At 35.9% G+C, this 14,433-nt stretch overlaps 1 protein-coding gene across 17 annotated transcripts in view; it reads right to left on the reverse strand.

The window, feature by feature from the left end:
- Positions 1-14,433, reverse strand: part of ESR1 (estrogen receptor 1) — a 260,567-nt gene that overhangs the window by 113,112 nt on the left and 133,022 nt on the right. The gene's annotated exons all lie outside the window — the stretch shown is intronic.

Consider the following 14,433-nt stretch of genomic DNA (forward strand, 5'->3'; position numbering starts at 1 on the left):
CATCCAGTTAAGTTTCAGGGTAACTGACCAAGAGAAAACTCTGAAATATTACAGAATCATAAAATGGTAGACTTGAAGGGATAGACAGGTAGAACAAGCCACCATGTCAGAATGATATGTGCATTATCATTGGAATGGAAACTAATCAAGGAGAAAGGCAACTTTGAACTAAGGAGAAACTTCCTGACTGTTAGAACAATTAACCAGTGGAACAACCTGTCTCCAGAAACTGTGAATGCTCCAACACTGGAAGTTTTTAAGAAGAGACTGGACAGCCATTTGTCTGAAACGGTATAGGGTTTCCTGCCTGAGCAGGGGGTTGGACTAGATGACCTCCAAGGTCCCTTCCAATTTTTTAATTATTATTATTGTTGTTGTTGTTGTTGTTGTTGTTATTGTTGTTGTTGTTGTTGTTATTATTTGCAAATGGAGGTAGTGACAGATTTTATCTTCCTGGGCTCCAAGATCACCGCAGGTAGGGACTGCAGCCAAGAAATTAAAAGACGCTCCTGGGGAGGAAAGCTATGGCAAATCTAGACAGCATACTAAAAAGCAGAGACATCACCCTGCCAACAAAAGTATGTATAGTTAAGGCCATGGTTTTCCCAGTTGCAATGTATGGCTGTGAAAGTTGGATCATAAGAAAGGCTGAGCACCTACTAGATTGATGTCATCTGTATACCTATTTCTGTAAATATAGCAATAGCAATAGCACTTAGACGTATATACTGCTTCACAGTCTTTACAGTCCTCTCTAACTGATTTTACAGAGTCAGCCTAATGCCCCCAACAATCTGGGTCCTCATTTTATTGATCTTGGACGGATGGAAGACTGAATCAACCTTGAGCCAGTGAGACTCGAACTGCCAAATTGCTGGCAGCCGGCAGTCAGCAGAAGTAGCCTGCAGTACTGCATTCTGACCACTGTGCCACCAGGGCTCTGGACCAGTACTTTCCTTTCCATTCCATCTCTTGGGTCATTTATAAACATATTGAGCAGCACAGAACTCAGGATAAAGATCTGGGAAATTGATATTCCTGTTCACATTGATGCAGAATCATATGTAAATATCAGTAAACATGGTTTTTCAACTAGTGGCAAATCCACGGGACTACATTACCTGCTAGATCCATTTATCATTTTGCCAGAGGGATATCATGAGAAGTCTTCTCAAATATACTTTACTAAAATCAAGATGCATTAACCCTGGCGATCAATGGGGTGACGTTGCAGCCAGATCGCCCTCACATGTGTACCGGAGGAATTATCAAGAGAGATGGATAAAATATTTAGGGTCAATTCATGGATTGAGAGGCAGAAAAAATTACCCATAGATGTGGTTATTTATTTTTCTAGAAGATCATTTCAAAATATAATTATTCAGGCTTTTTACAAACAGAGATTCCAAATTGCAGATCAAAATATTATAATCTTAAAAGAGATACCTCCAAAACTTCTTAGAAAAAGAAAAGACTTTGCCTTTCTGTCTGAGGAGCTTGAAAATTGACAGGTCCAGTTTAGATGGGAGATACCTGTTGGAATAGTGGTGAATTACGCAGGAACAAGATATAGACTTAATACAATTTTAAAGGCAAAAGATTTTTATACTTATGTCCTGAAAGCAGGTTCACCACCTAAGAGAATAGAAGAAAGGCTAGAAGATAAACAACCAGTTGAAGGCGCAATGTCACTGGTTGTAGGAGATTTGCTGCAGGCTGAGCCTACTGCTCAGAGTTTGGAGGTAAAGGATGATTCAAAGGAACAGAGGATGACCCGTGCTGTGTATAGACGTAAAGAAAAGGAGCAAAAGCAGAAAGCTAATTCTGGACCAATGATACAAGGCCCGATTATTATAGAGCCTGTGGGAGGGGCACGATGGAAGAGATCAATGGCTGATCTTCAAACAATGTTCCAAAGGCTACAGGCCACTAAGGATGGCAAAGCTTTTGACATGGAATGTTAATGGCCTGAATTCACCACCGAAAAGAAAGTATTTCACTATTGAAACAACATAAAAATGACATTGTTTTCTTACAGGAGACTCATATTGTTGCAAAAGATCAAAAGTACTTGATCAATTCTCAGTTTGGATCACACTTTATAGCTTCTGCCCCAGATAAAAAGGGGGGAGTGGTTATTTATATAAGAAGAGATTTATCGGCTAGATTAATTGAAGCTGATGTACAAGGAAGATATGTTATTATTGAACTAGTGCTACAAGGCAAGAAAGTTCTTATTATTATTCTTATGCCCCTAATCAACAACAAAAAAAGTTTTATAAGTTTTTACATCATAAAGTAACTCAATTGGATTATAAATCTGTTATTATGATGGGTGATTGGAATGGTGTTTTGGATTCAAGTAAAGACAAGAAGGGATCTTTCAAAAATTCTCCTAATTATTCTAAATTACCTAAAGCCTTTTTTGATTTGAAAGATGATCTGGATGATCCATCATTAGTCCTGGGGGGGGGCAAATTTACCTCCCTCAGTGCAGGCACGCAACTTGGGTGTCCTCCTGGACTCACAGCTAAATTTGGAACAACATCTATCGGCTGTGGCCAGGGGCACCTTTGCCCAGATTCGCCTGGTGCACCAGTTGCGGCCTTATTTGGACCGGGAGGCTTTACTCACGGTCACTCATGCCCTTGTCACCTCAAGACTGGATTACTGTAACGCGCTCTACATGGGGCTACCCTTGAAGAGCGTTCGGAGGCTGCAGTTGGTTCAGAATGCAGCCGCAAGAGCGATTGTGGGCGCGCCAAGGTATGCCCACGTGTCACCTATCCTCCATGAGCTGCACTGGCTTCCTGTGGGTCTCCGGACGCAATTCAAGGTGTTGGTTATCACCTTTAAAGCCCTTCATGGCATAGGGCCAGGTTACTTACAGGACCGCATACTGCCGCACAGTTCCCAGAGACCGGTGAGGTCCCACAGATTGGGCCTCCTTCAGGTCCCGTCGGCCAGACAATGTCGGCTGGCGGGCCCTCGGGGAAGGGCCTTTTCTGTGGTGGCTCCGACCTGGTGGAATCAACTTCCCCCCGAGGTTCGAACTACTCCCACCCTGCCGGCCTTTAAGAAAGCCATTAAAACTCTGTACGCCGCCCTGAGTCCTTTGGGATTGGGCGGCATATAAATAAAATTAAATACAAATACAATACAAATACAAAACTCTCCGGTTCCAGCAGGCCTGGGGCTGATGTCCTGGGGGGGGGGCGGGATATGATCAGACATGCGATATGATTGTATTATTTTATTGTTTTATTGTTAGATGATTGTTTTAATTTTGTACGCCGCCCTGAGTCCTTTGGGATTGGGCGGCATATAAATAAAATTAAATAAATAAATAATAAATAAATAAATCTGGAATTTAGAGATATTTGGAGAGAACGGAATGTGAAAGATAGAGACTTTACTTTTTTCGGATAGGCATCAATCATTCTCCAGAATTTTTTTTTAATTACTACTGATCTTTTCCTCAGGGTCAAGTATGCTAAGATTTTTCCTAGAACATTGTCGGATCATAGCCCTGTATGGTTGGAGTTATTTGCTGAAGATGGGAACAGAAGATCTTGGAGACTGAATGAAAATTTATTTAGATATGAGAGGCTTTCGCAGAAATGTAAAGAACATTTGAAAGAATTTTTTGCTTTGAATATGCATAAAGGTACTTCGATGGCAATGGTTTGGGATGCTAGTAAAGCTTATATGAGGGGTTTTTTGATTTATATGAATAATGGATATAGGTGTAAACAGATGCAAAAACGCAAAGAGCTGGAAGAAGAGATTAAATCAAAGGAAAAGGCTTTTATTTTGAACCAATCAGATAATAGATTAAAGGTTTCTATAAATATGTTGAAAGAGCAATTTAATATGTTAATGGCTGATCAGATTGTAACCAATTTGCGTATGCGAAACATAATACATTTTGTAATGCAAACAAGCCTGGTAGGTGGTTAGCTTATCAATTACGGAAGAAACAGAAATCACATATTATAGAGAAAATAGAATATAAAGGTAAAGAGGTATATCAACAAAAGTTGATTAAAAAGAGTTTTTTAGATTTTTATACAAAATTATATGCTAGTGAAAATACACAAGCTTTAGATATAGATAGGTACCTACAGGCAGCACATTTTCCTAGACTTTCAAATGAGCAATGAAAGGAGATGAATTGTTTAATTACTTCGGAGGAAATTATTTGGGCAATTAAACAGTTAAAAGGGGGTAAGGCTCCTGGTACAGATGGAGTATCAGCAATTTATTATAAAATATTATCTGTAGAGATGATAGAACCATTAAAGGAACTTTTTAATAGTATCCAGATTGGAGAAGTGCCTCCATCATGGAGGAGGGCTTTTATATCGCTGATTCCAAAGGAGGATCAAGACCTTACCCAGCCTAAGAATTATAGACCTATATCGCTTTTGAATACAGATTATAAGATTTTCTCAAAAATATTGGCAAATAGATTAATGCAAGTATTGAAGCAAATGATTCATAGTGATCAGTCTGGATTTATAATTGGAAGATATATGAAAAATAATGTAAGACAAATTGTTAATTTAATTGAGTATTTGGATAAGAACAACCAAGTCCCTGCGGCATTGATATTTTTGGATGCTGAAAAAGCTTTTGATCAGTTGAATTGGCAATTTTTATTGAAAGTTGTTGATAAAATGAATTTCGGGGATAAATTTTTATATTCTCTTAGGGCTATATATCAACAACAATCGGCACAAATCATAATAAATAGGGGATTAACAGAGGCATTTAAAATTGAAAAGGGTACAAGACAGGGATGTCCACTATCGCCATTGTTGTTTGTTTTAACATTGGAGATTTTACTGATTAAAATTCGTGAATCAACTATAATAAAGGGAATAAAAATAAAACAGAATGATTATAGATTGAGAGCTTTTGCGGATGACCTGGTTGTGACATTATCTCAACTGATTCAATCGGTTTTAGACTTGATGGAAGTTATAACTCAATATGGGAAAGTTTCTGGTTTTAAGGTAAATAATAATAAGACTAAAATATTATCTAAAAATATGACTATGAAGGAAAAGGAAATGTTAGTTTAATTGACAGGTTTCGAAATAGTGAAAAAGGTTAAATATTTGGGAGTATATATTACAGCTTCTAATGTAAAATTGTATAAAAATAACTATGAGATATTATGGTTTAAAGTGCAAAAGGACTTAAACAATTGGAAAAAATTACAATTATCCTTGTTGGGGAAAATTTCAGCTGTTAAAATGAATATTCTACCAAAGTTTCTCTTCTTGTTTCAAATGATACCTATTTTGAAAAAAGACACCAATTTGGATGAATGGCAGAAGGGTATTAATAAATTTATTTGGGCAGGGAAAAAACCAAGAATTAAATTTAAGATCTTACAAGACGCACAGGAAAGAGGAGGACTTAAGGCGCCTAATTGGAAATTATACTATGATGCGATGGTTTTAACATGGTTAGTGATTGGCTTAATTTAACAAATAAAAGTATACTTCATCTTGAGGGATGGGATTTGTTATATGGGTGGCATGCATACCTAATTTATAATAAAAAAGTTGATAAGGTTTTTAAATCTCATATTTTAAGAAGTGCTTTATTGCGTGTCTGGAAAAAGTATTATTATAAGTTAAATTATAAAATACCAATCTGGGGGATTCCTGGACACGCGATAGAGGGATATCTATGGGTGTGAATTTGGATAGGATTTCTTATAAGGAATTACTTAGATTGGTAGGGAATGATTGGCATTTAAAATTGTTAGCTGAGTTAAAGCAAGAAAATATTGTACAGTCTTGGTTTCAGTATACTTAATTGTTGGTTAGGTGGAAGTTAGATCAAAAGGTTGGTATTACATTAATGGAGGAGAATTTGGTAAAACAGATCAAAGATCAAAATCGAGTGCATATAAAAAGAATTTATAATGCTTTAATAGCATTGGATTCAGAAATGGAATTAGTTAAAGATTGTATGGTAAAGTGGGCCCAAAATATTCAAGAACCAATTTCACTGGATATATGGGAGGTAATTTGGGTTAGAAATGTAAAATTTACTCAGGCCCAAAATGTAAGAGAAAATTTTTACAAAATGTTTTATAGATGGCATCTGGATCCTAAAAAGTTGTCTTGTATGTATCCTAATTTACAGCCCAAATGTTGGAGATGTGATAGTTTGGATGCTACTTATTTTCATATCTGGTGGACTTGTAAAAATATAAAAGCTTTTTGGATTAAGATTTGGTGGAACATTCAAAAGATTTGTAAGAGAAAGATAAAGTTTACTCCACAATTATTTTTACTGGGTGTTATTACAGATTGTGATACTAAAGAAACTAATTTGATGTTGAATTTGATAACAGCAGCAAGGTTATTGGTAAGGCAATATTGGAAGAAGGATTGTTTGCCTACTATAGAAGAATGGATGCTTAAAGTGTCAAACTTAGCAGAAATGGCTGAGATTTCTGCTTATTTGAAGGATCATTCACAAGAAAAATACATTTCGGTTTGGGGAAGATGGATAGATTATATTCAGAATAAATATGGGACTAAAAAGTTCCACTTAGTTTATGAGTAAATTTTAGAGTATTATTAATAGTTTATTATAGTGGAATTTTTATTAGTTTTAATTATACAATATTATTATTGTTAGTAATATTAGTATTGTTTAACTATTTGGATATTGTATTGTTTAATAATTAGTTTAATAACTAGGATATTATGTTTGTTTATGTTTTTATTATTATTATGTTTACTTTTAATTTGTTTATATTTATGCTAAAGGGGAGTTAAAGCGCATTATGGATTTGGTTATTTATATAGTTGGTTAATGTTAGTTAGATTATGATTATTATAATTGTAACCCTGTATTCAGCTCTGGGAAGTGGGGGAGGGAGGGGGGGTATAAGGTGGTTTGGTTTTGGGGTTTATATTGTAACTTTTATAAAACTCTTCAATAAAAAAAATAAAATAAAGATGCATTATATCCAAAGCATTTCCTTGGTGTACCAAACTAATCTCAATATCTAATCTCTCATAGAGCAAGACAAGGTCAGGTTGATACAACATGCTAGTGAGAAACCATATTGGCTCTTGGTATGAGGGGTCCTTGGTGGTCTCTGAGCTTGGTTGTTTCCTCACAGACATGTTACTACCCAAACTAGGTAACATAATCAGTGCACTGATAATGTCACCTAGTTTGGATAATGACATGTCTGCAAGAAAATAACCAAGCTCAGAGAGCACCAAGGACCCCTCATTTCAACCCAATATTCTCAATTCAACCCAAATATTCTCTTTTATTGGCTCTGAGTCATAATAACACTGTGAGCATTAAAAGTGCTTGCAAATATGCCTTTTGCAGACTGTTCAATTATCTTGCTCTATATCAGGGGTTCTCAACCTTGGCAACTTTAAGACTTGTGGACTTCAATTCCCAGAATTCCTCAGCCAGCAAAGCTGGCTGAGGAATTCTGGGAGTTGAAGTCCACAAGTCTTAAAGTTGTCAAGGTTGAGAACCCCTGCTCTATATGGATGATAAACTAAATGTTTTGTTTAGTTCTAAATTTCCTGGGTGCTGCTTCTTCCCCTTTTGAAATACCAGGAGTCTTCAAAGATTATTATAAATGGTTCTGAGGGTTCCAATACATTAGGATGGAATTTGATCCTGAAAACTTAAATTTATTTAAGGAAACAAAAAGGGCAGTGTTACTATACTTTTTTCAATCCTGAAATGTATACTTCTCGTTTCCTCAGTTGTATTGGGAATTATATTTGATAGCAAATGGATGCAAACAAATTATTGCACCTCTTTTCTTTTTCTTTTTTTTTAACAAAATTTTATTAAATTTATATAGGTGAGGAAAAATGGGAACAATACAGGTATGGTAAAGGGAGGGGTAAAAAGAAAGGGGGAGGGGAAGGAAATAAAAATTAGGGTAAAATAAGGATAGGTACAATCACATATTTTAACAAACAATCAACCGTCCGGATCATAATAATGAGTAAATATTCATATTTAACCATTTTTAACAAAACTTAAACTGTAACATATTAAAAACAATTAGTAAACAAATATGTTGATCTATTAAGTAAACGCTACTAATAAAATCTCAAAAAAAATCCTAACAATCAAAAGTAACAAATGAAAATCAGTAAATCAGGAAAAGTAATCGTATCATCAAAATCTTAGTTAGAACTCAATTAAAAATCAATCATCTATTCTAAAGTATTGAATCCTTTAAGTTCTAACGTATCTCTAACCATTGATAAAAATTTTTCCCAAGTTCTAAAATAAATTGAATCATCTTTTTCTTTCATTTCTAATGTTAGTCTATCCATTTTTGCACACTCTAAAATTTTGATAATAATAATCTGGTCAGATGGTAAATTCTCATTTTTCTAAAATTGGGCAAATACTATCCTTGCAGCAGTTAAAACTTGCAATATCAAGTAGTCATTCTCTTTGCCATAATTAGGTCTTAATATTCCTAACAAAAATAATTCTGGTTTAAATTCTATTTGTAGTTTAATCATCTTTTCCAACCATCTATGGATCTTAGACCAATATTTCTTAGTGATAGGGCATGTCCATCAGGCATGGTAATAAGTTTATTACACCTCTTTTCTATTGCCTATCATTTCTTCTCCACATTTCTTACACAGCAGACCAACAGTCGCCTTGACTCTGCTGCCCTTCTTATTATATTTGCATTCCTCACCAACCACATCTCATTCAGAGCTTTAGTCTTCCTGACTCCTTCTGTCAAACCATGCCAGGCATGTCAATAAATCTCAGCTCCAAGACACTTTCAGCAGGAACTCATATCCATGCCATGACCAGTTTAGTCATTTTTTGTTTTCTTTTTTTCTTCATAAGATCCAGTTTGGTAGAGCAAAGAAATTCACAGAAATAAAACCTTTCTATACTGCATATCTGTTCTAGGGTTTAAATTCTAGGCCTTTTCTGGTCAATGACAATTTGATCATCTTGTATATATTATTCCTTAACCAATGATTAGTACTCGAAACAGGTTTTCCAAATGCCAGTAATTTAGATGGGGATGACTAAGACAGCAAGGAAATGCATTAAATGATTGCACCCATCAACATCCTCCCCTTTAAAATAATGCTATGCTCAGCCTGAAATTAATCATTCACATCTGATGACACGGAGGGTAACACCGAGTAGGCTAATCTCTTGTGACTTCCTTTACTTAGTTAAGAGGTGATAGAAGTTTAGCTTTGGCAGTAACAATATGTTGAATCTATACAGCCCAAAGGAAAATGCAAATTGGCTTTATTTGTCTTTATGTTTGATTCAGGAGTTGCATTTACATGCTGTCAGAACATTATCAAGTTGAAGTGGAGCCCTGGCAAGAAACAGATTATCAGTGGGAAATTCCTGAATGTGGACACATGGCAAAATGTGGACGTTCCCAAGAGCTGTGTAAATTCTTGGGCTATTCTTTCCAATTTAGGCTTCTGCTCCCTCAGAAAATACAACTAAGTCTTTTGGGAAAGCTCCTAGATTCACTGATGTTATTAGGGAGCTCAGCTGTAAAGAATGTTAGAAGTAAAAGAAAGGTCTTCAAAATTTAATATTGAAAGAGAAATTTAAAATTGAATTTGCTGCAGTGGAAATTTCTGAGTAGAGAAGCTATGGTGGGAAAGAGGAAAGGTTAACATAAAGGAAGTAAGGTAAACATATAGGCAAAAATAGCTGGGTCTGAGAAAGGAAGAAGAGAAGCCATAAAAAAAAAATATAGCTGTAAAAGGAAATGGCTAGCCAGGAAAGACAGGTTGAATTGGAGAATAGGAAACTAAGCTGAATAAGATAAGAGGAAAGGCACACTGAATTGAAAAGCAGGAAAATAACTTATTGTTTAAAATGGGGACATAAATATCTACAGAGTTTAAAATAACCATTTAAATGTCTAATTTTTCTTATTATAATTGTATATGTGAATATGATTTAGTATGTAGCAGGTAATATGTAGAAGGTGGTCGGAAAGAGTGTAACCTCATAGTATCTCAGCCAATGGGAAAAGAGGAGGGATGTGGCAGCCGGGACAAGGGATGTATAAAGAAAGAAATATTTTAGGTTAAAACTTTGGAGAAAAGCAAGCTTTGATAGCTTCTCTCCCCGTTTCATGCAATAAACAAAACAAAAGGCCTTCACTGTGTCTTGGCTGGTTATTGGTCAGGCGAGCTTGCCTCTGGTCACAAAGGAAAATAGCCAGGAGGACATAACAAGAGCAACTCCTACCAACTGCTGAAGTCCACCTACCCATATTGAAACTTTGTTTTTTGCTTTACTGTAAATGAGGTTTATGTTAGGCTCCTCTTGAGTGTGGTCCAGAAGCTGCAGTCAGTGTGAATACAGCTGCCAACTGGAGACATTGGGCTCCTGGTTATACACACAGTACACCAGTGATGAAGCAACCCACTGGTTGGCTAGACAGGTTCAAAGTTTTGCTCTTCGGACTTTCTACCCTAAAACTTTATACTGAGGTTATTTGGCAGATCATCTCTCGGCATATGGTTCTGAGTGACCATTAAGATGATCAGAGGATACGTTTCCTTTTTTGTGCTGCAATTTTCAGACTCCCGTTTGGTACTTACTTTACTTATTCCCTGATAGGTCTGCATGCCTCCTACAATGTGTACAAAAGGCCTGTCCAGGTTTTCCCTAGGTAAGTGTTGTGTGAAAGTAAATTGCAAATGCTTCCTCCTTTTTGTAACATTTTACTTTACAAAAAATTATTTTGACTGCCGTAATTTAATATTAGGATTTTACTATGATGTACGACTAATTAAATATTAGATAATGATGTACATGATGTGTAGAAATGTTGTACAAATAATTAAATATGAGATAATATTTGCTTTTCATAAAACAAAATAAAATTGGCATTCTTTAGTTTATAAAACTCTACGATCTATGCATGTTTACGTAAAAAGAAGTCTTACTACATTCATATATCTTTAATCCCAAATCAAGCTAAGATATAGAGACCTATCTAGACTAGATTTTAGAATCCCTGACAAGGAAAGGGGACATAAAACCACTGACCCAGCTTACCTCTCTGCCCTTTACAAAATACCAAAACTTGCACAATGTTTTTCAAACTGTGCTGAGGTTCCCTAATCACTGAAACCTTACATGAAGAGCCAGGGCCAGAGAGAGTGCATGTATAAAGTTGAATTAATCATTGACTATGGGATTGGTCTGTCATCCAAAACAAATTAAAAATGCATTATCAAATGTGGATTCTCTGCTGATCCAAAAAGGGCCAATAGATAAACTGAATATTAACAAACGTTTCATACGGAAAAAAAGACATATTTATGAAGAGTAATCATAAATGTAGGGAGAAAAACAGGGAAGAAGGTAAAAGCATAAAAAAGGTAACTAACAAATGAGTGACATAAAATAATATGGTAGGGCAGTGATGGCGAACCTTTTAGAGACCAAGCGCCCAAACTGCAACCCAAAACCCACTTATGCATCGTTGGGTGCGGTTGGGTGTGGCCCATTGGGTGGGTGTGGCCCACTGGGTGTGTGTGGCCCATTGGGTAGGCATGGCTGCAGTGGTAAAGGCAGACTAGGTGGGACTAAAAAGTTCAATCAATCAATTCCAACTTTGCAAGATCTTTTTTTTCCCACAAGAAGTTGAAATTGACTGATTGATTGAACCTTTTTTTTTTTTTGAACACAGCGGCAGAGGCCTAAAGCGAAAAGGTTTTATAAAACCCAGCTGAAGGCCTAGGACTGGGGCGACGGTGCATGTGCCCACAAAGAGGGCTCTGAGTGCCGCCTCTGGCACCCATGCCATAGGTTCGCCACCACTGTGATAGGATATTACAATCATGTTTTAAAAAATAAGATGGCGGGGAAGGGATGAATTCAGCCTGTTAAATATTCCAATTTACAACATCATCATTATTATAACAATTCCACACTTATTGTAATTTGGTAAATCATTTGTAAATAATCTTTTATACTTGTAGAATTCCACATTCCAAAAAAACATAGCTATTTGGGAATCCCATATTATATATAGTATATACCAAGAATAAGTGTGTACTCTTTAATTGTTAACATGGTGAAGTTAGAGAACCAGAGATCTCATACAAAAGATAAGAACAAAAAAATAGGGTGGTGACATTTATTTATTTGTTTGTTTGTTTGTGGTTAGGCTTATATTACACCTCTTCTCAAGGAGTTCAAGAAAGATTACATAGTCTCTCGTTTTATCCCCACAACAACTCTAATTCTGTGAGGTGAGCTGAACTGAGGGAGAATGACTGTCCCAAAGTCATCCCATGAACTTCTATGATTAAGAGTGGACTTGATCCTGGGACTTGTCAGTCCTAGTCCAACAGGCTGAGGAAATCTGGGAAATGAAGTCCACAACTCTAAAAAGTTGCCAAGTTTGAAGACCTTTGATCTAAAGCACTGCCTCCCCATGTCAAGGGAAGGGGTTTTTCAGAGGTAGAATAAATGGTTTTGCAATATCAGTATTGTCCTGAAAGATCCATTTTATATACTGTAGCTGGAAAACTGGATGTTTCAAGAGCTTAAATGATTTATTTAAGTAGAGAAGGGAACTAGGGGATTAGCCATATTGGATCTAATCCTCACTAACAGAGATGAAATGATAGAGGGTGTTGAAGCCACAGGAACCTTGGGGGAAAGTGATTGTGAAATATTAGAATTCAACGTTATGGAAGCAAAGCAATAGAACACAGTCAAACTAGAGTCTTGGACTTTAAGAGAGCTAATTTCAATAAACTTAGAGAGAGCTTGGATAAGATTCCATGGATGAGAATCCTTTTAACTCTTAATGGTTTTAATTCTTCCAAACACAGAGACACAGAACCCAGGAGACTGCTAAAATGCTGTACAAAAAAATTGCAATCCAGAATTTGCAATCAAGCCTTTAGATTGGTTTCTGAATCTTTCTCTTGGGCTATGTTGAATACATTTCAATATTTAGGACAGATTGCTCTGGCATCAAGTCATATATCACAAAATAATTCATGTCTGCTATTAATTATAGGTTGTATTAAAAAAAACCTTTCCAAAATCTCTTAAACAAGAGGAGAAGTTTCAAAGCCAAGTATTCGGAAGATGAAAGGGTCCATTTCTTGCACAACCTGCTACCATGTATTACAGTATACATCTACTGATAGGTAATGCACTCCCTACATTCCTTTTGAAATGAGAAGAAGGCTTTTAGCTTTCATACTTTCTTTTAATTATTAGCACTGCTTTCCAAACGTTAGTTTTTAAACTAAAGAAGGTGTTTCTTGCCTCAAAAAAAAAAAGAGAGTAGGAAGCAGTTTCTTTAATGCTTCCTTCCATCCCTCCCTTAAAGATTTGCTTATTACTACTCTGATCCCAAATACTTCTTAGATATTTTTTCTTCTTATTGTAAGATAATAAGGCTGCCATTATTATTTGCATATAATGGATATTTTGGTCCTGAAAGCAACTGCTGTTTTCCACTGTTTTAGTTAACTCTGTTTTGCTGAAAATAAAGCTTATATTTATTTTTAAAAACAATTAATTAAGGGGTGTGTGTGAAAATGGTGTACCATTTCTAAATTGGTTTGCTAAGTTAGAAGATAGCCATCCATTCTTTATCTCTTTCTGAAAAGTAGATGCATATATTCAACAGAGAATCTTTGATCTTTTACAGCATCACCATGCCATTACGTTAATAATTGATGGCCATATTTTATAGAAGTTGAGTGTTATATACCACTTATGCATTCTGTGAGCAAATATTTATTGTAAAGTTTCCACTGTTACAGACATATATCCATTGTATATGCAAGGTCTTTCAGAATCATGCTTAACTTTTTCTCACCACTCAAGACCTTCCTTCTTGAAAACTGCATTTGGAGGAGTTTCCTGATTTATACAAGTAAGAAAATTAACATCATTTTGTGTAATATTGAATTCAAGTGTCAATTGCTGATAAAATGGAGCCACTGGAAAAAAAAGTGGGGGGGGGGGTTCCTACATGATAAGCTGTAAAGTTGACAAAAGAAACATTTTTAAAGAGGAAAATATCTTCCCACAGGCAAAGATATTCATCTTTTGGAATATTGCATGTCAATCTGGAAAGAAAAATGGATGGAGAAAGGGGGTGGGCAGATTGAATGATATACAGGAGTAAGACTCAGTCAGACTGGCCAGAAATCTTAGGAAATTAAAATATATTGAGGTAGGAACTTAGCAGAATAGGCTGTAGGCTTATTTTTTCAGAGGTCTTAGCAGTGTATAAGGACTAAAATGAAAAAGGCCAGCGTATAGCACAATTCAATATGTGGCTAAAGGAGTGGAGTAAAGGGGAAGGCTTTGGATATATTAGTCACGATGTCAGCAGCTAGTCCAATGAAAAAATGT

Source organism: Crotalus tigris, unplaced genomic scaffold (genome assembly GCF_016545835.1).
Source record: "Crotalus tigris isolate CLP2741 ecotype Arizona unplaced genomic scaffold, ASM1654583v1 scf7180000018818.712119, whole genome shotgun sequence".
NCBI classification, from domain to species: domain Eukaryota; kingdom Metazoa; phylum Chordata; class Lepidosauria; order Squamata; family Viperidae; genus Crotalus; species Crotalus tigris.